At 34.9% G+C, this 26280-nt stretch overlaps 1 protein-coding gene across 1 annotated transcript in view; it reads left to right on the top strand.

Annotated features, from left to right (window-relative positions):
• The window catches only part of LOC129234648 (ras-related protein Ral-A-like), a gene marked incomplete in the record, with an annotated part of 84966 nt that overhangs the window by 3293 nt on the left and 55393 nt on the right, over window positions 1–26280 (top strand).

The raw sequence follows: 26280 nt of genomic DNA, 5'->3' as shown, positions 1-26280 counted from the left end.
TTAGGCAATATTTGCTAACGTTAAGGGGAGAAAAGGTTTGAGTACCCTTCTTGAAAATTTTTGGTTTTGATGTCTTAAAAATGCGATTATATACCATATTTGCAGATGTTAGCGAAAATGATATTACTTCAGGGATTGTCCTTGAACGATTTTTCGAATCGATTTTCATCTCCTTCCAAATATTTCGAATTTAAAGTTGCAAAAACGCCATTGTAGACAATTTTCAAAGATGTTAGGAAAAAGGATGGGGGGGGGGGAGGTCTAGGGCTTTCCTCTGGAAAATTTTCATAGAGTGTCTACAATGAGATTATCAGAAGAGGTTCAGAGATTCCTTCAAGCTTTCGGAATTGTAGTCTAAAAAACGCTACAGTGAATCATATTTGTTAGCGTAAAAGGCCCCAAAAACGGAATATTATATAATCTCCCATGTTGTTGGAGGGCAAGCCAATCATCAGGGACTCTCTTCCGGAAATTTTCTGGAAATCGGGCCCTGAAAACAAAATTTGAGGCACTCTGTAACAATTTTGAAGGAAAGGGAGGGCTTCGATAGCGCAAGCATTTAGAAGTCTTTTTTATTTTCTGAGAACTAGAAAAAGGGGAATAGATGAAAAAGATGATGATGTATCGATGAATAATGTTGTTGGAGCTTTTTTCTGCAATAATAAATAAAAAGCAACAATTTTAGCCTGAAAATACATCTATCTGTAAGTGACAAAAAAATCTTAATTTTGAGAAAGCAAAAAAACAGGAATATTGAATATAACTTCGTAAAGTATATGTTAAAAATTTTTCATTTCAATAAATTTGCACTTTTTAAAACTGGTAACTGTTTTTACAATTATTGAAAGACTTTAATAAATATTCTAATGAATTTTTCACCAATTTTGATGAATGTGAATTTTTGTTCTTGTAGTACCTTGAGTATTCTTTAAATGATATTTATCTCTGCAACTTTATAACTTCATATGAAAAAATATGTATCCCTGATGATTTAAAATAGAACAAAATAATGGATGCACAGTTTTTTTTTTTTTTTTCAAGTTTTTACCTTGGGATATAGTGGTAGAAATTGTGTTTTTTCTTTTTCTTTTGTTTTTATCACGGCAGTGATATACGTTCCCAAAAGTAGTTTCTGCATATGCCACTGATTTAAATTGTTTCTTTTGACAACTTTTATCATCCAAAATAACAAATATAAGTTTTCTAGAACTTGTTCGAATAACATATATTTCGGGCTCTCTATCTGGCACCAGACTACTTTCGGTTTAGACAAATCATCAATGATAATTTCCCGACCTACTCGTATCTTTTGATGGAAACATAGATTTAAAAACCCAAAACATATGTTCACAATTACTGGAAAATTAGTTTAGGACTATTTGTTGTTTTGTAACTACATAACTAAACTTTTGGGAAATCTCTTAAGAATTTTCTGTGGTTAGGGCTTAACTTTTTATGAAGAAGTGAAAAGTAATAAAAGAGGGAAAGAAACTAAGTGTAAAAAAAGCAAAATTAATTTGTTTGTAAATGGGGCTCCCCCTCCATAGCAGGGGTGTGCAAAAGGGGGGAAAAGGGCCACAGGTTGGCCCAGACCTAGCCTGAATGGGGCCAGAGATTTCTAAAATGAGGGGCGAAATATATGTAGAGACGTAGAGGTAAAAAATATGGAGGGGGGGGGGCCTGTAAAAATCTGTTGTGACAGGTCCCAAAATTTCTGTGCACGCCCATGCCCCTCCACATTCGTTTTTTTTTTTTTTCATGATTGCAATTTTTTGAGAATGCCACCACTCCGTCTTTTCATTTCACTCATGTTAAATTTCGTAAGTTTTTTTTAATCATCCAATTCCATATTATCTTATATCTTAATAAAAAAATTTCGAAAAAAAAAATAGAACCGACTTCAAAATTGCTCTGAAAAGTGAAAAATAATTTTATTCTTTAAACACCATCGATAATACTTTTAAACATAATTTTTGAAGTTGGCGCAAAAACGATAGATAAAATCATTCACAGCCATAACTCAACTACAACTATAAATTTAACCAGGCCCAGTTTCTTCACTATCACATGCATTACGCCTTGATGACAGCATATTTGAGTAAAGATATAAATGTTTCGTTTCTAACTTTGGATGATTTTTTGATAAAAATATGAACAAAGCATGGTTACAATGGATTTTACTTTTTGTTTTTGCGCCAACTTCAAAAATTATGTTTAAAAGTGTTATCGATGGTGTTTAAAGAATAAAATTATTTTTCACTTTTTAGAGCAATTTTGAAGTCGGTTCTTTTTTTTTTTTTTTTCAAAATTTTTTTATTTCATTCTTTTTAGTGTAAATGTAGATATTTCAGTAAAAGTAAGAAGTTACCTAGTAAGAAGTTCGGCTCTATATCACTGTATTGCTTTAGAAAAGCCTTTATTCAAAATTATCATTACAATTACTATTAATGTTACTGTTATATGGCATCAAACTTTTATAACAATGAGTTTCATATTGTCGCGTAGATTAAGATAGCGAAGACAATGTGAAAGCCAAATGAAGCGAATACTCGTTAGTCTCAACTCGAGATCTTTATTCAGAACCACGAATGAACGTTACATCTCCTTATGTACAACTTGAGAAAGTGCTGGAACTTTCCAGACTTGGAAAGATATAGAAATTAATAGCACATTTGAGAAAATACGGGAAACAGTAGAGACGAAATTTTAGTAAAATTCACTTTGTCCTAGTCGGGATTTGAACCCGGGTCGCTCGTGTGGAAGGCGATAATTCTACCACTGAGCCACCGTCATCCGCGGATGAAAAGTGCAAACTTCGCTACAATATCATTTAATAGGGAAATTGCATAAAAATTACTGTTTTTTGCCCATAACTTTTTTTCTAAAGAACATGTAAAACCTTAAAAAGAACGTAAGGAAGCAAAAAATGAAAAACCTGTACACAGTACATATTTTCTTGATGTTAGTACAAAATAAAAGCGACACATAACAGAAATTCGCAAAAACGGAACACTTCAAAAATAATAGCAGAAATTAACTTTTTTCATACATAAATATGATTATTGTTCATTCTAAATAGGAAACATGATTATAAAATTTCAGTTTCTTTCCTTGCAAAGAATGTATTTGCAAGAAAAAAAACTGGGCAAAACCTAGATGGGCAAAACGTTCCCAATTTTTGGAGAAAAACTGGTTACAATTGGCGTGTCACCAGTCATAATAGATTGATGCTGGTACCTAGCAAGTATTCTCCTAAATTTTTCAGTGTCTGTCGAGCTTTGACCTAGCATTCGGAGAGGATAACCTGTTTTCTGCCAATGCAAGTAAATTTTGTGTTGGACTTTTGGAAACTTATTGTGAGCTAAGAATACTTAGTAAAAAATAAACAAATATATGAACATTAGCAGAATTAAATTCTTATCGATAATTTTTCTTCATTTTATCGATAATGGTTCTTCCTTAGCCAACTTGACATAGACATAGTCATTTAGTGTTTCCAATTTCTTTTTCAAGTTATTGTTTTGGCTGATTTATCAATTGATCTTAATCAACTGTATAACATTCATTAAACACACCTTAATATGTAAAAGTAAAATATATACCTATAGGCTTTCAATAAATTTCACAAATGATATTGTTTTGTTTTTCGTTTTAAACTTTTCTGTGATACAGATTTAAAAGACAGTAAATATCTCATAGATGCATTTACAAAAAAATAATTCACACTAAAATTTTACATACTTCATAAGGTACGACCCCCTTACCCCTTTTTTAGATTAAATCATCCTTCATTTAAATTTAAATAAAATGGTGGTGACCCACTTATCCCTTACTATGGGGTAAGTGGGACACCAATCCGATTTTTCAAAAAATATAATCGATATGAATATTAAAATGATGAATTTTTGTTTATTAATAATGTCAAAGATAAAATAAGACAATAAGTTTAACTTTTTTTTGTTTCAAAACTTTTTTTATAAGCTTTCAAAAACAAACTACTCTCAAAAGGGGTCCCACTTACCCTAACCAACGCTAATTCAGTTTCTAAAGAAACTAAAGTATTTAAAAGTTAAATCCATATGGAAATATTGGTTTCTTCCCTTCCAATGAATGATGAAAACATTGTCCATACTGACATATGAAATTTGGTTCAGTGTGCCGCATGAATCGAGCCAACTATCAAGCGTGCCGCATGAATCGAGCCAACTATCAAGCGTGCCGTAAAGTAAAAAAGCTTGAGAAGCACTGATTTAAAATATAGTGATCCCTTGGATGTCCTGATAATATAAGGTTAGCATGAATAATCCAGGATCTGAAGGGGGTTGAGCATGCATGAAAAGGCTGACGCAATATTATTTCTGATTATTGTTACAGGCACGATGGTGATTATGAACCACATGTCGTCGCCCCCCTGGGTGGTCGACAACCCCGGGGGAGGGGGGAAAGCAGTGGGGGAGCCGTTTTCTAAAACACTCATAACTCGCGAACTATTTGAGATAAAACACTGAAAAAAGTGGCAATCGACGCGACGCAACAAAACAAGGGCTTCATAAAAGCTAAATATAATTATGGACCTATCTTCGTTGGTTTCTGAGTAAAATTCCATTTTTCGCAAACAAGCAAAATTTTTGAATAAAATGCGCAAAACAAACTTTTTTTGACCAAAAAAAATTCCAAATCAAAATTGTTTGATTTTTTCTTCAAATAATGTCCAAAATATCATTATTCAGTTTGTTAAAATCATTTAAGTACTGTTAACGCGTTGAAAAACAAAATGAGAGTAGCAAGCTCGAACACGATTTGCATTGTAGTTCAAGATCTGAAGGGGTATTTTGAGCATGCATGGAAGACCTGATGCAAAATTATTTCTGATTAATGTCACAGGCACTTTAGTCAATATGAAACCACATGTCTTCGCCCCCCTGGATGGTCGACAACTCCGGGGGAGGGGGGAAAGCAGTTGGGGGGGGGAGCTGTTTGCTAAAACACTCATAACTCGCGAACTATTTGAAATAAAACACTGAAAAAAGTGGCAAAAGATGCAACAGAACAAGGGCTTGAAAAACCTAAATATGTTTATGGTCTTAACTTTGTTGGTTTTTAATTAAAATTCCTTTTTTAGCAGCCATGCAAGAATTTTGAATAAAATACGAAAAGCTTTATTTTCAAAGATAAGTTCTTTTTTAAAATTATTTAACGGTTTAGGGAATCAATAAAACCTGAAATTTCATTATTCAGTTTGTTTAAAACTACTTAATTATTAACGTTAGCGTTAAAAAGCGAAATAGAAAATGCAAGCACTTGCGTAAGTTAGCACATTGAATAAAACGGCAGTATGCTAAGGAGAAAAAAATAGCCTTATTATCCTTATGACGAACAATTCATTCTTCAGTTTACAAACTTGTTCTAATTGCAAAGTATTTAATTATGGCTTTAATTTTGCTATATACTGCTTTCAATTTCAGAGGAACTAGGGAACCAGGCCCAGAGTAGTTTCAATTCAAATATAATTTTAATTTATTTCAATTAATTTGTGTTTTCAATTTGCACAAAAGAATATTGCGGGTATTGTTTTGCGGATATTGCTTTTTATAATTTACTCAACAAAGAACAATGATACAAGAAATAATATGTACTAAATAAATATAAAAAATGTGATGCTTGAGCTTTTATGAAAACGAATATAAATGTAAAATTATACACTAGAGCTCTAAAAAAACTAATTGAATAAAATTAGTAAAATAATGCGTATTAAAAAATAATTGTAGAATATCAATATGCATACATAAAGCATTAATATATCAGAAATTCTGAAAGCTCGATCATACTCTTTTTTTTGTTGACTTGTAATTGTTCTATTGAATCGTTCTCTTCCGAGTATTTTGTAGTTTATGGGTTTTTGCTTTAGTCTTAAAAGCACAGTATTTACAGCAAGATGAATTATTAATAAAACAATTACAAGATTATTTACAGTTCTTGCCTGCGCAGGGTGGAATTAGACTCTCTGGTAACACTGGCTGCATCATAAGGTGTGAGGCTTTATTGTTTTATTTTCATTCAAGTGAAACCCAAACTTGACTACATCTAAAGGCACTGCTAAGGTACAGGGGAATTGATTCAATAGTACAGTTGAGCAATACTTCTTAGCACATGTTGGAAAGAATTGCAGGAGCATGGTAAAGAGCTGATATTATATTTATTTCTGATGGAAATGACAAGAAATTATTGTAATGTACTTTCCGGAACTTCTAATTTTCAAGTTATGAAAACGACAGTGAGATGAACCGATCGTGTTTAAGGTCCACTCGTGTAGTTTAACTATTGGAGAGAAAATTTTAATATTTTTTTTATTTGGAGACCTGCAAAATCTTTGCTACATTTGAAAGTAGTGTTTGGGACATTATGAACCAGAGTCATTCATTCCATCGATAACTTGAACTTTGTTCTTAAAATAGGGTGCTTCTTCTAGAGTTTTGCTGCAAGAAGTATCATTTTCAATTACATTCACGAAATCGGACCTCTAGCTTTGCTTCACTGAACCATTCTGATGAACCTAACCTAGCATTGGACTAATTGTATGGGAATGATTTTTAGATGTACTAACATCATTTTTGAGCTAACATTTCCCAGGTTAAATGTTTCTTTGGTTTTCTTTTGCAGTTTTGCAGTCGCTATTGAAGACATTGCCATTGCAGGACTTCTCTGGATAAGAGACTATTCACATTTTCTTTAACGTTCCACTGAAATTTTGATGCTACTTATGTGGCAATAGCCTCGCTCACTATGTTTCATAACTCAGGTGCAAAATCTGCGAAAAGGGTTACCCTGATAGTTTATCCTTTCCGTAATTACTTCGTACTTGCAAACTTGCATGTTTTAATTTTTTAAAAAGTGCCATCGTGACCCATACTAAGCAGCTATAATGCGTTAAAGGGTAAATAATTAAGTAATTACTTAACTGAGACATTGTTTTGATAATATTACGAAATAAAACCGCCACAACAGGAGAGCCACAAAATTTTCTTTGGTTTATGTCGAGTCTTCAAGGTACATTCCGTAAACTTTATTTATTTTTTTTTTTTGTGTGTGAATTACCTCAAATGCTGTTTGAGCTTGCTTTTATTTCACTTTTCAACGCTTTGATAATAATTAAGTAATTTTAAACAAACTGAATAATGAAATTCAGGTTTTATTGATTCCCTAAACGGTTAAAAAATTTTAAAAAAGAACTTATCTTTGAAAAAAAAGCTTTTCGTATTTTATTCAAAATTTTTGCATGTCTGCTAAAAAAGGAATTTTAATTAAAAACCAACAAAGATAAGACCATAAACATATTTAGATTTTTCAAGCCCTTGTTCTGTTGCATCTTTTGCCACTTTTTTCAGTGTTTTATTTCAAATAGTTCGCGAGTTATGAGTGTTTTAGCAAACAGCTCCCCCCACTGCTTTCCCCCCTCCCCCGGAGTTGTCGACCACCCAGGGGGGCGAAGACATGTGGTTTCATATTCACTATAGTGCCTGTGACATTAATCAGAAATAATTTTGCGTCAGGTCTTCCATGCATGCTCAAAATACCCCTTCAGATCTTGAACTACAAATACAAATCGTGTTCGAGCTTGCTACTCTCATTTTGTTTTTCAACGCGTTAACAGTACTTAAATGATTTTAACAAACTGAATAATGATATTTTGGACATTTTTTGAAAAAAAAAATCAAACAATTTTGATTTGGAATTTATTTTGGTCAAAAAAAGTTTGTTTTGCGCATTTTATTCAAAAATTTTGCTTATTTGCGAAAAATGGAATTTTACTCAGAAACCAACAAAGATAGGTCCATAATTCAGGGTTCGTACGGGTCATGGAAATCCTGGAAAGTCATGGAAAAAAAATAACAGAATTTCAGACCTGGAAAAGTCATGGAAAATTAAAATTTTCATTGAAAGTCATGGAAATTTATTTCAAGTCATGGAAAAATGTCCTGGACAAAGAGAAAGGAACAGTAACTAAAGGAGCATTAGAAATCTTGAGTGATTTAACAGTATAGCACAAAAAAGCTATTAAAAGTGGAAAATTGAACGATCCAAAAACCAAATCTGAATTTTGAAATCTCATTGCATCCACTTCTGTCGCAGCCGCTTGCCATCTTTTGCGATGTGATTTTACTGCCTGGACATCATTTATTTTGAATTTTCTGTTATTTTCAACACTTCTTATGTTTCATATTCTGTAGTAGCAAAATTTCACGTTCTTAGTTTTGCCACGCCCACTCAAAAAAAGCAATTCAGTTGCATGCGAGTTCGATTCCATCACTTGTAAGAACTTTATTATTAAATTTTTCAGAGTTAATCTCTTAATTTGTTGAATGTTTTAGAAAATATAGATATTAAGTGAGGCGACAGAATACAGAAAAAGAGGAATTCCAATGCTCTAAAACAGTAGTGCCCAACATACGGCATGCAAAACTAATCCATGCGACCCACTGCTACGTTCAATGTCGGGAATTAAACGTGTTCTGAAATTTCTGTACCTATTTATTTATATGCATTTGAAAATGCAAATTTGTAAACAAAACAAATATACTTTTGAATCAGAAGATTGATTCATTACTGAATAGTTTTTTCAAAAAAGATCTGGTTTGGAAACATAAAGAACTAAACTATGTGGCTTTACTTCAAAGAACCAAAATACTGTCAAGTTATGTGGATGATTAAAGGCACTGTTGACACTAAAAGGTAACTTTTGAAGCAAATTTATTGAAACTTAATGATGACTCATTCAACCTTTGTCCCATTCAATATCATTTTGCTTGTTTTTTTTTTAAAATCATACATTTAAGCATCATCATATTTGCTTCATTGCATTTTTACTTTACTTAAATTTATATGATAAAGACAAAGAAGAATAGTTTAGTTTTTTAAGTGTGCACTTATATTTTTCCCACAACGAGTAAGTGCTTCAATGAGGCTGTGGGACGTTTTGCTAATGCTCATTTCCAAATATTACCAAGTTTGAGATTAAATAGTGCTATTCTCTTCATGTAACGAGGTCATGAAAATTTTCATTGAAGTCATGAAAAAGTTTTGGAAAAGTCATGGAATTTTTTCATCCAAATAGAGTATGAACCCTGATAATTATATTTAGCTTTTATGAAGCCCTTGTTTTGTTGCGTCGATTGCCACTTTTTTCAGTGTTTTATCTCAAATAGTTCGCGAATTATGAGTGTTTTAGAAAACGGCTCCCCCAATGCTTTCTCCCTTCCCCCGGGGTTGTCGACCACCCCAGGGGGGCGACGACATGTGGTTTCATAATCACCATCGTGCCTGTAACAATAATCAGAAATAATATTGCGTCAGCCTTTCCATGCATGCTCAACCCCCTTCAGATCCCGGTCTAGAAAGAAAATCCTGGTTTTAAAAATTTATATTTCATAAACTACTACACTTACCACTATAAATGATACATAAAAACAAAGATAAACTGTCCAAGTTTTTTTGAACGTAAGTAACTACTTAAAAGTGCGCATTCTGCACTAGCGCAGCCAGAAATTCCTTCCGGAAGGGTTTTTTGGTCACAACTTTCCTTATATGGCTTAACTACTCTATTAGGATTGGAAACAATCTTAAACGAGACCTTGACGGAGGGGGGGGGGGGGTTCCCCCAAACCTCCCATTTTGCTGCGCCACTGACGACTGACATTCCGCAACGCTAGATTGCCCATACTGGACTGTCAGACTGTTTATACATTGTTATTGCATAAACATTGCTAGAATTGAAAGATCGTATGTGTGTAGCATAAAAAAAATTTGACATTCAAACACTCTAATATCAGCCATGAATAGCTATAATAAAATCATGTAAATTAATTTCTTCATAAGTATTGCTTTCTACATTGGGGACTTATTTTCGAGAAATTACCCGGGGAAGAGCACTGGATTTGTGGTCCAATATTGTGCTTATGACCTCGTCCAATTTGTGTGCTCATAAATGGCACCTTCACGGCTTTGCCCGTAGTAGAAAATTAAAAAGTCTTTTGATTCGCCTGTATATTTACAAATGATGTACACTGGTGGACAAAATTAAGAGATGGAAGGCATTTTCACACATTTTTCGGAAAATATCACATAAAACCTGGACAGTTGGTTGCCATATAATAGCGCTATGGCGCTGGTGTCGCTGAGATGAATTAATGTATTCTTGTGGGCGTTGCTAAGGCAGCAAGATGTATTAAAGCAGCCAGCTTCTCAGCTCATTCCACTCTACAACATAGTAACGATTTGTATTGTGTTTCTTGAATAATCTTGTTGATTTTTGGGTGAAATGAATGAGCATCATCGTTTAGGCGAAGGTATGAGGTGGAAAATTGCGGGTAGACTTGAGACAGGACAGTTCCAATCTCAGGCTGCTAGGGAATTGGGTGTAACTCCAAGTGTTGTTTCGAATTTGTGGAGTCAGTTTAAAAACTGTGGGACAGTGTCTAGAAGACCCGGACAATTTTGTCCAAGAGCAACAATGCCCAATAAAGACAGTATTTGTTACTTACAGCCAAGCACCAGAAGATGTCTACAGCGACTTGACTGTCTAGAGACCTCGCTGCCACAGGAACATTAGTTTCAAGGAAGACAGTTGCCAGGAGGCTCGATAAAAGAGGGTTGTATGCCAGGAAACCCGCCATTTGCATCCGACTACTTCCCTCCTACAAAAGAGAGCGTGTACAATGGTGCAGACATCACCAACAATGGTCACACCTCCAATGGGCTATCGTTCTTTTTACAGATGAGTCCAGATTCTGTCTACAACCTGATTTTTGGCGAATATTCATATGGAGGGAACCTGAGATCTGATACCATCTCAGTAACACCATGGAAAGGGACCATTATGCTATTGGAGGATTGATGATTTGGGCAGAGATCATGCAAGATACCTGCACACCATGCCCGGGAGTAAAGGCTGGAGATTCTAAAACCCTATGTGTGTCTTTTCAGGGGTGCTGTTAACCCTGAATTTGTTTTTATGAACGACAATGCCGACCACAGGGCTGTCCGTGGTTGAGGAGTATCAGGAAAGGAAGATATTCATCGAATGGATTGGCCAGCCAAATCGACTGACCTTAATCCTAATGAACATGCTTGGGATGCTCTTGGGAGGGCTATTGCGGTACTCCAGCCCCCACCCGGAACCATTCCGGAGTTAAAAACTCTCTGGTGGATGGGTGAGTAGGTCTTCCACAAGCATCCCTTAAATCTTTTATTAACAGCATGCATTCTCGTTGTGCATGCTGTCTATCTGTCAGAGATGACCGCACACCCTACTAGAGGCGGTCACACACCATACAAGACTAACTTTCATTGCCATCTTTCGCCCTGAAGTTCAGTCCACATTGAACTTATGGCAATAATCTTGCCGAAGAATGGCATTTTTATTTTCACTTTGGGCATCGGTCGCACTATAAGTTATATCCATACCAAATATAATTTATTTTTATCCAGTATTTCTTGAGATATTTGGTAAAATGCCTTCCATCTCCTAATTATGTCCACCAGTGTATGATGAATTTCTCGGCAAATGGCTTGCCCATGTTACGGTTCCACTTTATGATAACTTAGTAATTTAGTCGTCCATCTTATGATAATTTTGCTTGGGAAAATGTTCTTAAAATTGAAATAGAAAAGGAACAAAATCGAATTTTCAAAAAATCGCTTTGAGGTGCACACCCCCATGCTACAAACTATTTCTGTGCCAAATTTTATGAAAATCGGTCGTACGGTCTAGGCGTTATGCGCGTCAGAGATCCTGACAGAGAGAGATCCAGACAGAGAGACTTTCAGCTTTATTATTAGTAAAGATGATCCTCTCCAAAACCAAAGTGGATCTGCCCTTGTTTGAAGGTAATATGCTGCTTTATTCAAAAGGCATTAATATTTTTTTTTCATATAGAATATATATACCTTTTCTTCAGCACAATCTCAGATTTGAAGTTCAAAGCTATTATCTTAGAACAATTCATATTTTTATTAATCGAATATAAGGATGCATCTCTTGGGAGTATCTGTGTGTGTTCTTCCTCTTCCAGTGCTCTATTCGGACAAAAAGGTTATAGAAATATTTTCCTGATTAGATCCATTTTATTTTTAATCGAAAACGTATTTGTATTTAAATATCCACTCGCCGTTTATTTGAGGAGCAATTGGAAATGGCATGCTTCAGTAGTTTCAATGAACTTTCTGGTTGCCGCTAGACCTAGCGTCTCGTGTGAAATGAATTTTGCGCTTCCTCCAGACTTTTATGGATTTTCTTTTTATGCACTTGGGCTGCTCGGAATTCCTTACTCGGGATTAGGGAATGTTACAATAGGAAAATGCTTGAAATCCTACCATGTGTTGAATATAAAATGACTTTTTCAGGTTCACGGACTACGCTCCTTTCTTGTTTACGCGTTCGAGGAAATGCCAGAAATAACTCGGAAAGACAACGGTTTTGTTTTTCTTTTGCGAATGACTCACAATTGTCCGAAACGGATGACTTCCGCCCCCTCCCTTTTTAGTGTAATGAACACTAGAGTAATGTGTTGCTGTGTTCATATCTAGAATTGCGCGGAAATGTAACAGCGAAATCGGCTATTCTCGTAATAATAGTTATTGTCATCAATGTCCCGGTCTGTGAAAGATGATTTATTCTATCGGTGTGTGAGTTGGTTTAAATTCGTGTTAAAAGCAGGACGTCGGAGTCGGACTGGTTTGGGGGTAAAGGAGTCGGAGTCGTTCGAAAACATGCCGTTTCCGGGTTTTTTTTTTTTTTTTTTCTTTAATTTTCACTGACTCTCCTTGCATTTTTTAAAAAAATAACTACCAATTGATTTGATTACATGTATTAAAGCCTACTAATAAGAAAATAACTGTCAGTGTGACAACCAGCTGGCTTGATTGTTAATCGAACTTTCTGTAACAGCTACTTACGCCGTCTACTATAGTTTGCTTATTTTCTAACTTTATTTAACTGATAGCAACTGTTAGCAAACAGTTTTGTTGCCTAACATTTTTTAATCACTTTCTAATAAATATATGTTTTACCTCGATCTCAGTTATAAAATAGTAAAAGGAATATGCTTGTAGCTTGAGCAAGTCGGGAAACTTTGAAGGTGCTTGGTAAATTCAAATAAGTGTTGGTACGAAAGCGCGAATCCAAAAAATCCGATAAAATATAAATGTTTTTTTTCTTTAACCTAAAGACTTTGTCTAAGAAAGCTTGGTTATTACTGAAAAGTACAAAATAAAATTAGTACATGGTTTATTTGTTACAACATTCAATAATAGTAGTTAATCCTAAAATCTTCATATTAAGGTTAATTCTGAAGGCACCAATAAAATTAAAAATTAAGCCAACAAATGTAGGTATAGTAAACGCTATTCGTACTTAGCTGTATACCGCCGCATTTTGTGTAAAATTTGCTCCAGACGTACATGTGTCCGACCGCTCTCCGCAATATAGTGCAATAATTTTGTTGAAATTTTTAAGATGAAATTTAAGATTTATTATTGAACTTTTTTTTAGAACTGAAGTATTTAAATTTTAATAAACTCTGAAATTAAGTTGAGGTGTCATATACCAGATGGGTGTCCCCCACGAGGGGGGACCACCCCCTTAAAAAAAGTTTTTTGACCTTGCAAAAAAAAATTTTTTTTTTGCTCAAAACTCTTTCTCTCGCTTTTCTCTGTGTTTTCAAAAATTGAAAGCACAAGATTTGATCAACATCTATTTGTTAAACATTAAAAGGGAGCATATTAATCCTTTTCATTTTTTTTTAAATGGAGTTTTTAAGTAATCTCACTTTAGAAATCGCAACTATTGGATAATTTGATATTCAAATTGAATTTCTAACGTCTCAGGTTTGCAATAAAATACAACGCGAAAATGTCACAAAAGGAATAAATATTTCAATCTCTTTGCGGGGTGTTTTCCCCCTTCCCATGTGGAGGGCATAATTTGAAAAAAGAAAAAAGAAATTAAAAAAAGCCGGTGTTGGAGTCGGACGTTTCAAAATCCTGGAGTCGGAGTCATCCATTTTTCTTCCGACTCCGCAGCCCTGGTTAAAAGTCCATCTGGCTCTCTTAATACATATACAAAACTCATCTTTATGTTTAATCGGAAACCGTTTAAATTTGAAGATTAATTCCTACAATATTTTTTCACATTTCTTGTAAAATACAGGTGAATAGTTTGAAATAATAAATAATATTATAATTTTTTAAAGGGGAAAATTATGTTTTCATCAAAAAGAACATAGAGAAGAAATCTATATCGTAAAAAATGATAAGTTAAAAAAAATGAAAGCGGAAAAAAACCTTCTGTGTGCTTTTTTAGAAATGAAACTGAAAAGTATATTAAAACCTCACAAAATACTAATGATAATACGCATAAAAGCTATTTGATTACTCATCTACGTCCAGTTATGTTTTATTATGAAAAAAAATGTTTTTTTTTTCGTTAAACTACACAAGACAATATGCAGAACTGAATTGGATGGAAATTAAATACTTGTCACATTTTACCTAGCAACACACTTACGATTAAGAACTATAAGAAGAAAAGTTATATTTTTATCAGCTTTCTTTAAATGTCTTTTGATTAAAATAAATTGTTATTGGTACCGTGCTGAGTTTCACTCCTGATGATAAAAACAGAATAGGTTTTGACGTTTACAAGTTCAATTAGTCATCTTAAGTTATCTGAAATAAACCATCCCAAATGATTGGTCAAGAATAGTTATCTTCGTGATATTTATATCCTTAGGGTTTTTTTTTTTTTTTTTTTGGCTTGAATTAGTATTGTGAACGAATCGTAAGGCATTAACTCCATCTCGACCATTGTAGGGGGAAAAAACAATGGAGTAATATTTGTTAGTGATTCGAAGAATGACTTCTATTGTTTAATTTTTTAATTGCGAACTGTGAAAAATTGTTTCTGAGCGCATATCATAAGACGGGTTGTTTGTTCTATGCTTTGAAACAGTGTTACAATTCGATGATCTCGAAAAAGGGTAGGTATTCACCTTTTGAATGTTGGTAAAAGGCATTTAGATAGAGAAGGAATAGAAGTAGAATGTTGTTACAAAATAGAACGTGAAGGGCTTTTTCTCGTTTTTACTTTGAAATTCAAGCGCCCCACTAAATCGGTAATGATCATTTTTCGATTTATTCGTTGTTGTCTCTTATAGAAATTTTACTTCTTCAAGTGGAAATTTTGCTTTTCAAAATTTCAATTTTCCCATTGATGGATTCGAGTTCGATTGAAATACAAAGCTGAATTTGCTCAGTTTTTAGCGTATTTTTTCAAACTAAACATTAAAAGTATTTTTTATTAAGTAAAAAAGTAATTACAGAAAAATACTGGGATTTTATTATTTTATATGCATATATATACAAAAAATAGTTACCACTACAAACAAATTAATACTACTAACAAATATACAAAAAAAAAAAATAACTGCTGAAAAATACTGGGATTTTATTATTTTATGCATATAATAAACGAAAAATAATTAAATAAATAAAAGCACCTTTTCTACTACAAAACTCTATTAGAGTCCTTTTATCAGAACACCTGTCCCTTTTTACCCGAGTGCGCGTGTGCGACGCAAAAAAGGGTAATGTGTTTTTGAGTATGTATGTTTGTTCCTATGTAGCGTTGTAGAGGTTGAACGCATTGACCAATTTTGATGATTCTTACATCAATCGATTTGGCCTAACCTTGGGAGTGTCACGAAACACATGACAGTAATCAAAATTCACCATATCAACAACCAGTCGCCATATTGTCGCTCGGGATCGTGTCGCACGTTACCTGCGTGCGACAAATGCAAGTAGCGTTTTTACTGCCTGAATTTTTTGTTTACTAAGTCTACTAGATACTTTGAGTTTCATCTCTAACATATTGCTATAGCTAGATAATGTAGACGCACGCCGTGCGCGGATACATCCACTGACGTACGGATACATCGCCGCAGAGTTGCACGCAGTCCGATAATCGTAAAAGTTCATACTCTTTACTTCTAATTCATTTTAAATTGATATTGATATTATTTATTTAGATTGTAAAAATTATTACCAGATAGTATATACACGTGCCCGTTCGGTGGATGTATTCGCTGCTGTGCGGATACATCCGCTGCGGGCACGAGCATCTCGCGATAATCGTTCAAATTCTTACTTCTAATTTGTTTTAAACTGATATTACTTAATTAATTTGTAAAAGTTATAAACGGATAGTATATACGTTAACGCGTAAGATGGATTCAATCGCTGCGGGCATGCGCATGTTGCGATAATCGGTCATAATCGCGAGTAATGTTCTAGTATCCCATCTGTCTTTTTTCCTTCTGTTAAAAAATTACTAAAATGTTAATCCTCACTTTTTTTTTCTCCTATTCATCAAGTGGTGATAACTGAGCAATTCTTTTCATGTGTCTTAATATTTCTTTTTTTTCCCTCTTTTTTTTTTTTTGGCACTCATATCAAATCACAAAATCACCTGTGGCTTTAAAGCTTATCTTATGAGACCAGCAAGTTCGCACTTGCCGTATTTTTGGTTGCACCGCACCTGACGTAAGCGCCGCGCTTTAAGTTTTACAAAGAGTGAAAAAAAAGTTGGTTCTGTTAGTTTTTTTTTTTTTTTTTTTTTTTTTTTTTTTTTTTTTTTGTTGAAGGTATCTGGAACGCAATTTAAACAGATTAAATATTTCAAAAAAAAAAAAAAAAAAATAATAATAATAATAATAATTTACTAATAGTTAATTACCTTGAATCCGACAACCACGAACTTTGCCGAATTTCGGATCACTGCCGAAAATTTTGACATTGCGCATGAAGAAAAATTTGAACGATCGCCTTTATGAAAGTTAAAAAAAGTTATGAACTTACTTTGAAATAATTACAGGATAAACTCGCTTAAATTTCAGCACTTTAGTCCAAACAATGATGCTTGAAACAAGAGATTCGGACTTGACTGCGAAATAAAAATTCCGCAATTTTTCCCGGTCTATACTCGAAAATTTCGACATTTTTCCGGTTTTAGCTCAATTCTTTTAACTAAAAATTGAAGCAATAAAACACATTCTCGCATCATTAAATATCATCCTCCTGTTAAATAAAGACTTAAATTACAGTAGAAGCTAAACTGCGAAAAAGGCGGGACACGCCGATTGTGAATTCTTCCATTTTTTTTCATACTTAATCGCTTGGGGAAAAAAGCATGTTTAATAATGCTACCAGAAATTCAAAAAGAAAATTTTGTTATTTTTTATTCAAAACACATTTTGAATACAATTCCGATCATTTCGAAGAAAGATCCAAACATTTTAGCTTTATAACATTGGTTTTGCCAACGGACTTTTACAAAATGTATTCATTTCTTGTGAATAGAAATGTTTTTTTTTTTTTTTTTGAAATCCGAGCCCCCTCCCCTTTCCGTTTTTTTACGTCCTAGACAATTATTAGCTTGCAGATACTTTTGAGTTGCGTGCGCATATACTTTATATTGTTATCTGACTCTGCATATTGCATTTGTTTTTGTCGTGATTCAGGGGACTGAGTTTCGCGACGGTACTCTTGACGGGTTGTTTTAGTTTTGCAAGAAAGATTTGACTGATGACGTTTCCGAGCTCACGTCTCAAGTTATACAGGCTATGTTTTTTTTTTTTTGCTATGGTGGACTTAAGTTCGCCCATTTTTGCTAAAGTTCAAGCACATGTAGCTTTAAGCCGAGTTAATTCCCTAGAGGGACTAATAAGTAGTTTAGATTACCACAAGTTACTTAATAATCCTCACGATATAAACTCTCTCAATCAAATGACAAGATTGAAAAATTTATCGTCTTATAATCATGATAACTAAGTCAATGAAAATTAACTAAAAAGTGTAAAATAAAAAATAATTATTAAATAAGAACAAAAAGCCCGACTGCGTATAAAAACTCCCCCCCTCCCCCAAAGGAAGAAAAGAAATATTCGCCCAGTAGTTTAGAATGTTTTAAATTACACTATTGAATAACTACACGATTGAAATAGCTTTATAATCGATATACACATGAGAAAAATCATAAATTAAAAAGCAGAATGGAAGGATCAACAGTGGGGGCCCATTCCTCTTTGACCAATCAAGGAACCCCGTAAAATTTGAGTAGTTCTCGACTGTTGATCCTTCTATTCTGCTTCTGATTTATGATTTGTCTTATGTGTGTATCGATTATAAAGCTGTTTCAATGGTGTAGTTATTCAGTAGTATTTAATAACATTCTAAACTACTGGGCTTATATTTCTTTTCAGTTTTTTGTTTTTACGCAGTTGGGGGGAGTAACCTATGCTTGAAAATATAGGAAATAGCTGATGTTGAGCTATGCAGTAAACCCTCGTTTTCCCAACCCTATTTAACCGGACTTCACTTAATCCGGACAGCCATTTAAATGTACATACCTCTGAAAAAAAAAGGCGAGCTACCCGCAATAATATATTTTTGTGCGCCATATTTTGTATTTTCACAATGTATTTTTGCAATTTTCTCTTATTTAGTTTTATATTTCATTCTCTTGAATTTATTTATTATTTTTTTACTATGTTCAGTAGTTTGTTTATATACCTTGGTTCAATTAGGTAATTTTGTTCAATCCCCGTATTTCCATTAATTTGAACTACCTGGATTACGGCAAACACTACAGCATCATACGTAAATAAAAAATATGTAAAATTAAAACATTAAAAAGTTATTTGAAACACTACGTTACATTAGAAAACTAGTTTATTGAATATTGTACTACTATGTACACTGTTAAAACCAGAAGTGCCACAGGGGTAAAGAATTTCACCCTAGGGTGAAAAAACGGTGACTCAGGGTGAAATAGAGGCTAGGAAGTGTCGTTAAGGTGCTTTTGGTTCCTCAGTGGGTGAACAACGTTAACTCAAGTGATAAAAGATCATTCAATAAGAGAGCGACTCGTTGCGCATGCGCCCTGACAACAACTCCAACGACAACTTCAGTTTGAATGGCGAACGAAGGAAGTTGCAACGAAATTTACTTTCACATTGAATGAAGTACAAAACTGAAAATTTCGTGGATTAATCTTCGAAACCTCGCGTAAGTAAAGGCATTTGATCATATTGTAGCTCTTAGAGCTTTCGAACATATTTAAAGTGTTTAAAGTATGTTGACAACTGCTTATTGTTCCGTTTACCTTATGAAATATTTAATATCTTGCTATTTATATCCTGCAAAACTGTTACCTAAAACTATCTATCATTACTATCTTGAACAACAACAACATTAAAAATAAAAACTTTAAATCAGCTGATAATTGAATAGCTAATTCCGGAATAAAAATGCATCGACGCGACGTGAGCAGCCTATATACCAATGTATATTTCTTCTCAATGAAATAACTACGTAGTAAAAACGAACAGAGCAGCAAAGGCGGAGGAAAAAAAAACCGCGTAAAAAAGCAATCTCTCTCACTGTGACTCATGAGTTTCACATCGTGCTTTGGTTAACGTATCTTTTTTAGGCATTACTAGCTGACCCGGCGAACTTTGTTCCGCCTTAATGGCAATAAATAAGCAGATTGTGTTTTTTTTTTTTTTTTGGAAAAAATACAAAAATAAATTAAATAACTACATTAATCATTCATTATTATTTCTGTATTTTAGTACATAGGTTGCTCTTCACTTAAGTACCTTGTGATACACGACATTTTTTGTTTTATTATCAGGCGCAAAAACAAACAACGCAGATGGTCTTCCGACCCGTGAACATGCCACGTATAATTGACCATGTGAAAAACATGAATGTTCTAGATTTAAACCACAAACTTTTAAGGATTGGCCTTGTGATTTGTTGATGGTCATGGCAAATGCAAGACGTATCGGAAATTGAAGTCTTTTAAATTCAAACGGCATATCGGTTGGGATCATCGGGATCCTCGGAATGAGAACTTCCTCACCTTTGAATTTTCCTATCATTATCGTAGCGTAAATTACATTGTTCATCAATTTACTAACCACCAAACGCGTACCGTTGCACAGTTTTGGTTGGTTTATGTTTCGAAGCATGATTACTACGGAGCCAACCTTTAGGCGTAAATTGTGCGGTGGTAAGCCAGGCACGTCCAAAGAGTTTAAAAATTCAATTGGATAGTTGGTGGCTTCATCTTCATTTGTGACGCAGTCAATAGATTTGAATGAATGCATTGTTCCAATGATCTTATTTTGAATTATGTAGTTCAGGTCATCTACATCTTTATTCTTAGCCGCTAAAATTGCTCGCTCACTCAACCATTCATTATTTTTGTAGTTAGAAATAATATTTGGAAATACATTGTTGATAAGTTCGTCTTTTGATGAGACAAAATTACAGAAATTATTTGGAAATGATATTAATCCGCTCGATTCATCGACAGGTACTTGACCATTACCGATAGTCAGCAATTGCTCCGAGAAATCTTCAGCAGATGTATCATTAAGCAATGTAACTCTCATGTTTGTTGTCAGCTGCAGTTTCTTCACATAGCGCCATAGATTTGACGATTTGAGGCAAGCGTTTATTTCATCGGCAGCCGTAGATCTTGGAATTACTGGCAGTATTTGGCGGAAATCGCCAGACAGTAAAATCATTGCTCCTCCAAAACATCTCGAGTCATTGCGTAAATCTTTTAATGTTCGGTTAAGTGCTTCTAATGCACGTTTATGCGCCATTGTGCATTCGTCCCAGATGATGATTTTCGATGCCGCTAAAACTTTGGCCATTGCTGAGTGTTTTGCAATATTACACGTTGGTTCTTCAATAGTTTGAAGATTTAACGGTAATTTGAATGCTGAATGAGCCGTACGGCATCCTTCTAACAATGTGGCTGCTATTCCAGAAGAAGCAACTGCAACCGCTATGTTGGATCTCGCCCGAACAGTTGCTAAAACTAATGACATAAGGAATGTCTTGCCAGTTCCACCAGGGGCATCTAGGAAATATAAACCACCATTTTCATCAGCGATTGCCTTCATTAAAGTATCATAAACTTCCTTTTGTTGGTAATTCAACAGGTGTACATTCCTTTGAACTACTAAATCTAATTCCTGGTGATCATATTTACGTTCCCGTTCCAATTCTCGATTAAATGCGTCATTCATTTCACGATTTGGCGCTGGCATTCCTAACCTGATTAATAAATTACCGCACATGAGGTAACACATATCTTCGATCAAGAGTAAAGCACGATTATGTATCTCCTCATTCATCTCAATATCGTGATTTCTGGAACTGACACGACTTTGATGTAAAATATCTTCTGACATACTATCCTTGTATTTGTGCCACAGGTTACATGGGTTTGATGGAAAACATGTCGAAATTATGATAGCGAATAATGTGCGTATCTGACTTGAAGATGCAGAGATAATGGCTTCAGCGATTGTCGTATCCCAATGGGTATCGTTTTCTAATAAGTTCAATTCTTCACATGCAGCACGATATGTTGGGAATATTACACCATTAACAGTTCGTAGTGTCTCAAATGAAGTTGGCCCACGCACATTTACCAGCAACAACCGCAAATAGAAACATTCATCATTCTTTGGATGAACTGTATATATACGACCAAGAGCATCAGTAGAACGCACATCTGGATACCCAGGAACCGCATCACCTTGCTTCCGTCTTTGAAAATTCTTGGATGAAGCATTCCAAGTATAATAACGTGGCATCTCCGAGTAAAGCAAAGTTCGTGCAAACTGATCGCTTTGGCAGATTGCAAAAAAACTGGTCAATGTAGTTGCTGGAGGTGTTTCAGCACGTTGCGTAGCATTCGAAGCCGTGAAATATACTCGTTGACCATTTTCCAGATGCACCGCCAAATGTATAACAGTAGGATGACGTTCGTGAATTGGAAATGCGAATATACGCCAAATCGCTTCATTACAGTTCACATAACGACCAACTTGATAGCGTGAAATTTCATCGTTGGTATTTGAGGATTGCAATCCAAAAACCGCCATATCACTGCCTTTCGTGATATATTTGCAAATATATTTTATTGACTTAACTGAATTGCAGTATTCAACGTTGCAATGTGTCTTGAACGTTTTAGAAATAAGTGGCGAATATGGAACAATCCAACTGTTGTCGACAACGAAATCCCTTCTTTTCACTTTCGTTGTGACAGTTCGACCGTTGTCATCTGGTGATCGACGCCGATACAGCGGATACCCATCGTTGCCAGTGACAGTCTCCGCCGTTAATTTCCGTGGATATCGTTTAGAGCACTTTCCATCGACCATGCAAGGTGATTGGGGATTGATGGCACCACACGGTCCATGAATCATATTAGTAGTAACAACATCATGTAGGTCTGGATCGACTTCATGATCAGGAATCCCGGCACATATGATATCATCTATTTGGTCAGGCTGAATTCTTTCCACTAACCAAATAAGAATGTGTGCGTGCGGCAGGCCTCGCTTTTGCCATTCGATTGAATACATCCAGCATCGAGTATCTCCAAAGACGCGTTGTTTAACAATAAAGTTCATAAGGGACCGAATTTTTTGCCTGAATATACGTGCTGTGATGTCGTGTCTATCATTTGATGTTTGTCCGGGAAGCAGCAATTGAGTAATTTCTATCCATTTTGGATTACAGGTAAAAGTAATAAAGAGATCTGGCCGGCCGTAATGACGAACATATGTCATTGCATCTTGTGCATATTCATGCATATGACGTGGGCTACCAATGTACGTCGCCGGCAGAATAGTTAATCGACCAATATTAGCTGCATTTCCTTCAGTACTAACTGCATCACGTAAATGGACGTACTCCTCAGAACGCAGTTTGGCTTGGTTCAACCTAATAAATGTTAAACGTTCCGTTTCTATTTTTACATACATGTCAACGCAATACTGCTGAAACAATCGACGAAACCGCAGCAAATAGTTGTCAGCATTTTGACGAATCATCAAACGATATGCATAATAATTCATTGAGCTAACTTTCTTTGTAGTTTCTTCACCTGAAATTCAAAATTTGATAATTAACCATTTCAAAGACAAATAATACAGACATTAACCATTATTAAGATACTGATACTTTACCATTCAATGGATTTATCATTTTAATATTAAAATAATATCCATCTTCTCCTTGCCAAAACATCAGTGGGTATTGCAATGCGTCATATGATCGATGAGTTTCAGATATTTGTTGCAGTTGCCCAGTATCGCGACGTGTAAGCACAATATCGCGTTTTTCCAATTGTTCACCAACAATCAGGATGGCAACTTCGTCTACTGTTGGAGCATTAAATGTGCGTTCGTGTGTTCCAGATGGTCGTTTATCTGCTTTGATGACAACTTTATAGTCATCATTTGGCATTTGCTCTAAAGCACTCTTAAACAACCTGACCAACGCATGATGTTCATGAAGCAGACACTGCAAGTCTTGAATAATTGCTCGCTTCATTCCTGCATTGATCCCTAGGCGTCGATCAAGTTGTTCTTCCATGTTGCCCATGAAATATATTTGTAAAAATTTATTCTGTGTATCTTCGAAAGGTAGTAATGATCCAATTCGATGGTGAATCTGTCCTTGTATCTACAAAATAAAAACCAGACAGTATTAACTGGGTTATAAACACTTTTTCTGTGGGAGAGTAGAGTTCAGTATTAGCAAATATAATACATACCAATAGATAAAGTAAGTTATTCTTTAACTACATTCTATGTAAGTACAAAAATAAATACCTTAAATGTCGGATTAAATCCTCCTTCTTCGAGAATGTCTGCCCCAAATGACGTCATTTGGAAACAACTATTGTATTTTCGAGTATTTGCAAGAAAGTGGCGTGATTCTTGTGTTTCGCCACAAAGCAATGAATACAATGGCTCATGTGGCGGAGTCAACACTGGCAATTTCACTTTACCATTAAGGCAGCATAATCCAGGCGTTTCTCCGGAAAACTTTAATGCACCACAATACTCGCAAACAACGTCCATTTGCCCAATGCAAACGCTAGGATGCAAGCTGTAATCATTGCTGCAATCGTATCGAAACGCTGCTCGATTCAAATCAGCTAAATATCTTGTTCTGCGTCGCAAATTATCTATTTGTTGCCTTCTGTTGTTCGCTCGACGATTCTGCATTGCCAACCGAGCTGTTTCACGGGCTGCTTCACTTTGCTCTCGTGATTGAGAAGCACGAAGTCGAGCCATACTATCGCGGCGCTGTTCACGTGCAATTTCTTGTTCTTCTTCAGTCCTTTCATTTGCAGTATTTTGTATTCTTCTTGCATTACGGCTTTGTCGGGAAAGATTCGATCGTCTTGGTCGCGGCATTATTAATTAAACTTCACTTCACTTCAATCCACTTGTTAATTATTTATTTAATAGAAATAGTTTTAATATTGATTTCTTACAAATATCAAATTGTCATCCATACGTCAATCTACAAAATAAAAACCGGACAGTATTAACTGGGTTATAAACACTTTTTCTGTGGGAGAGTAGAGTTCAGTATTAGCAAATATAATACATACCAATAGATAAAGTAAGTTATTCTTTAACTACATTCTATGTAAGTACAAAAATAAATACCTTAAATGTCGGATTAAATCCTCCTTCTTCGATAATGTCTGCCCCAAAGCAATGAATACAATGGCTCATGTGGCGGAGTCAACACTGGCAATTTCACTTTACCATTAAGGCAGCATAATCCAGGCGTTTCTCCGGAAAACTTTAATGCACCACAATACTCGCAAACAACGTCCATTTGCCCAATGCAAACGCTAGGATGCAAGCTGTAATCATTGCTGCAATCGTATCGAAACGCTGCTCGATTCAAATCAGCTAAATATCTTGTTCTGCGTCGCAAATTATCTATTTGTTGCCTTCTGTTGTTCGTTCGACGATTCTGCATTGCCAACCGAGCTGTTTCACGGGCTGCTTCACTTTGCTCTCGTGATTGAGAAGCACGAAGTCGAGCCATACTATCGCGGCGCTGTTCACGTGCAATTTCTTGTTCTTCTTCAGTCCTTTCATTTGCAGTATTTTGTATTCTTCTTGCATTACGGCTTTGTCGGGAAAGATTCGATCGTCTTGGTCGCGGCATTATTAATTAAACTTCACTTCACTTCAATCCACTTGTTAATTATTTATTTAATAGAAATAGTTTTAATATTGATTTCTTACAAATATCAAATTGTCATCCATACGTCAATACATAGCTGTCATTTTACGTCAATTACATAGCTGTCATTTGCGTTTTGTTATTCCAAGTCTGATTCTTTTTTGTTATACCACGTTTTATAGTGACTGACGTTTCATGTCAAGTCACACGGGAACGCTGTAGAACGGGATAAAAAGTATCCTATGTCCATCTCCTGGCTCTAAGCTACCTCCCTACCAATTTTCAGCCGAATCTGTTCTGCCGTTCTTGAGTTATAAGTGGTGTAACTAACACGACTTTCTTTTATATATATAGATTGCATGAAGCAAATGTAGTTATCTACTCGTTTTTATTTTTAATCTGACGGAAAACTTGACATTGGAAAGAAGGGCTTTTAAATTAGTATTTATCTTGTACGCATAAGGATACTCAAATATTGAATCTTATAATAAGTATTGATATGTTACGCTCGATTAAAATTTTAAGTGTTAACGAAACGCTTTTATTTTCCCATGATTCTAATCTAATGTTTCCTAATATTTCTGGTTGTTCCGGCAAATGATTGATAAATACCTTCCCTATTCATTTTCAGTACGGATCATGCAGTAAAAGTTGTCAACAACATATTAATTACTGAGCAGTCCAAGTGTGAATGCATGAAAGTTAGTGCACGAGCAGACAAATTAAAGTCATGAACACTTCTAAACTATGTTCGAAAATTGAAATGTGATCAAATGCCTTCGTATGTATAAATCAAAATAAATAAAACACAATTATATTCAAAAACTCACACAACACACTGGGGGGGGGGGGGAATCTCTATAGAAGCAATGAAGGTGGTGCCATTTTTCTCACCTAGGGTACCATCTTTCACCTACGGTGCACATTAGGTGAAGGGAGCCAGTTTTTCACCCTTGCTAAAGGTGCAATTTCGGCTCTCTTTCAGGTGTCGCTGGTGAACAAGCGTTTCACCCCTGAAAGGTGCCAAACGCAACCTGTAGTTTTAACAGTGTACTTTTCATTACGTTGATGATATTTATTACATAATACTAATGATATATTAATTTATTATATTTCATATAGTATATTACTTTTGGC

Source organism: Uloborus diversus, chromosome 1, assembly GCF_026930045.1.
Source record: "Uloborus diversus isolate 005 chromosome 1, Udiv.v.3.1, whole genome shotgun sequence".
NCBI lineage: Eukaryota > Metazoa > Arthropoda > Arachnida > Araneae > Uloboridae > Uloborus > Uloborus diversus.
This window is presented reverse-complemented; position numbering and strand designations above follow the sequence as displayed.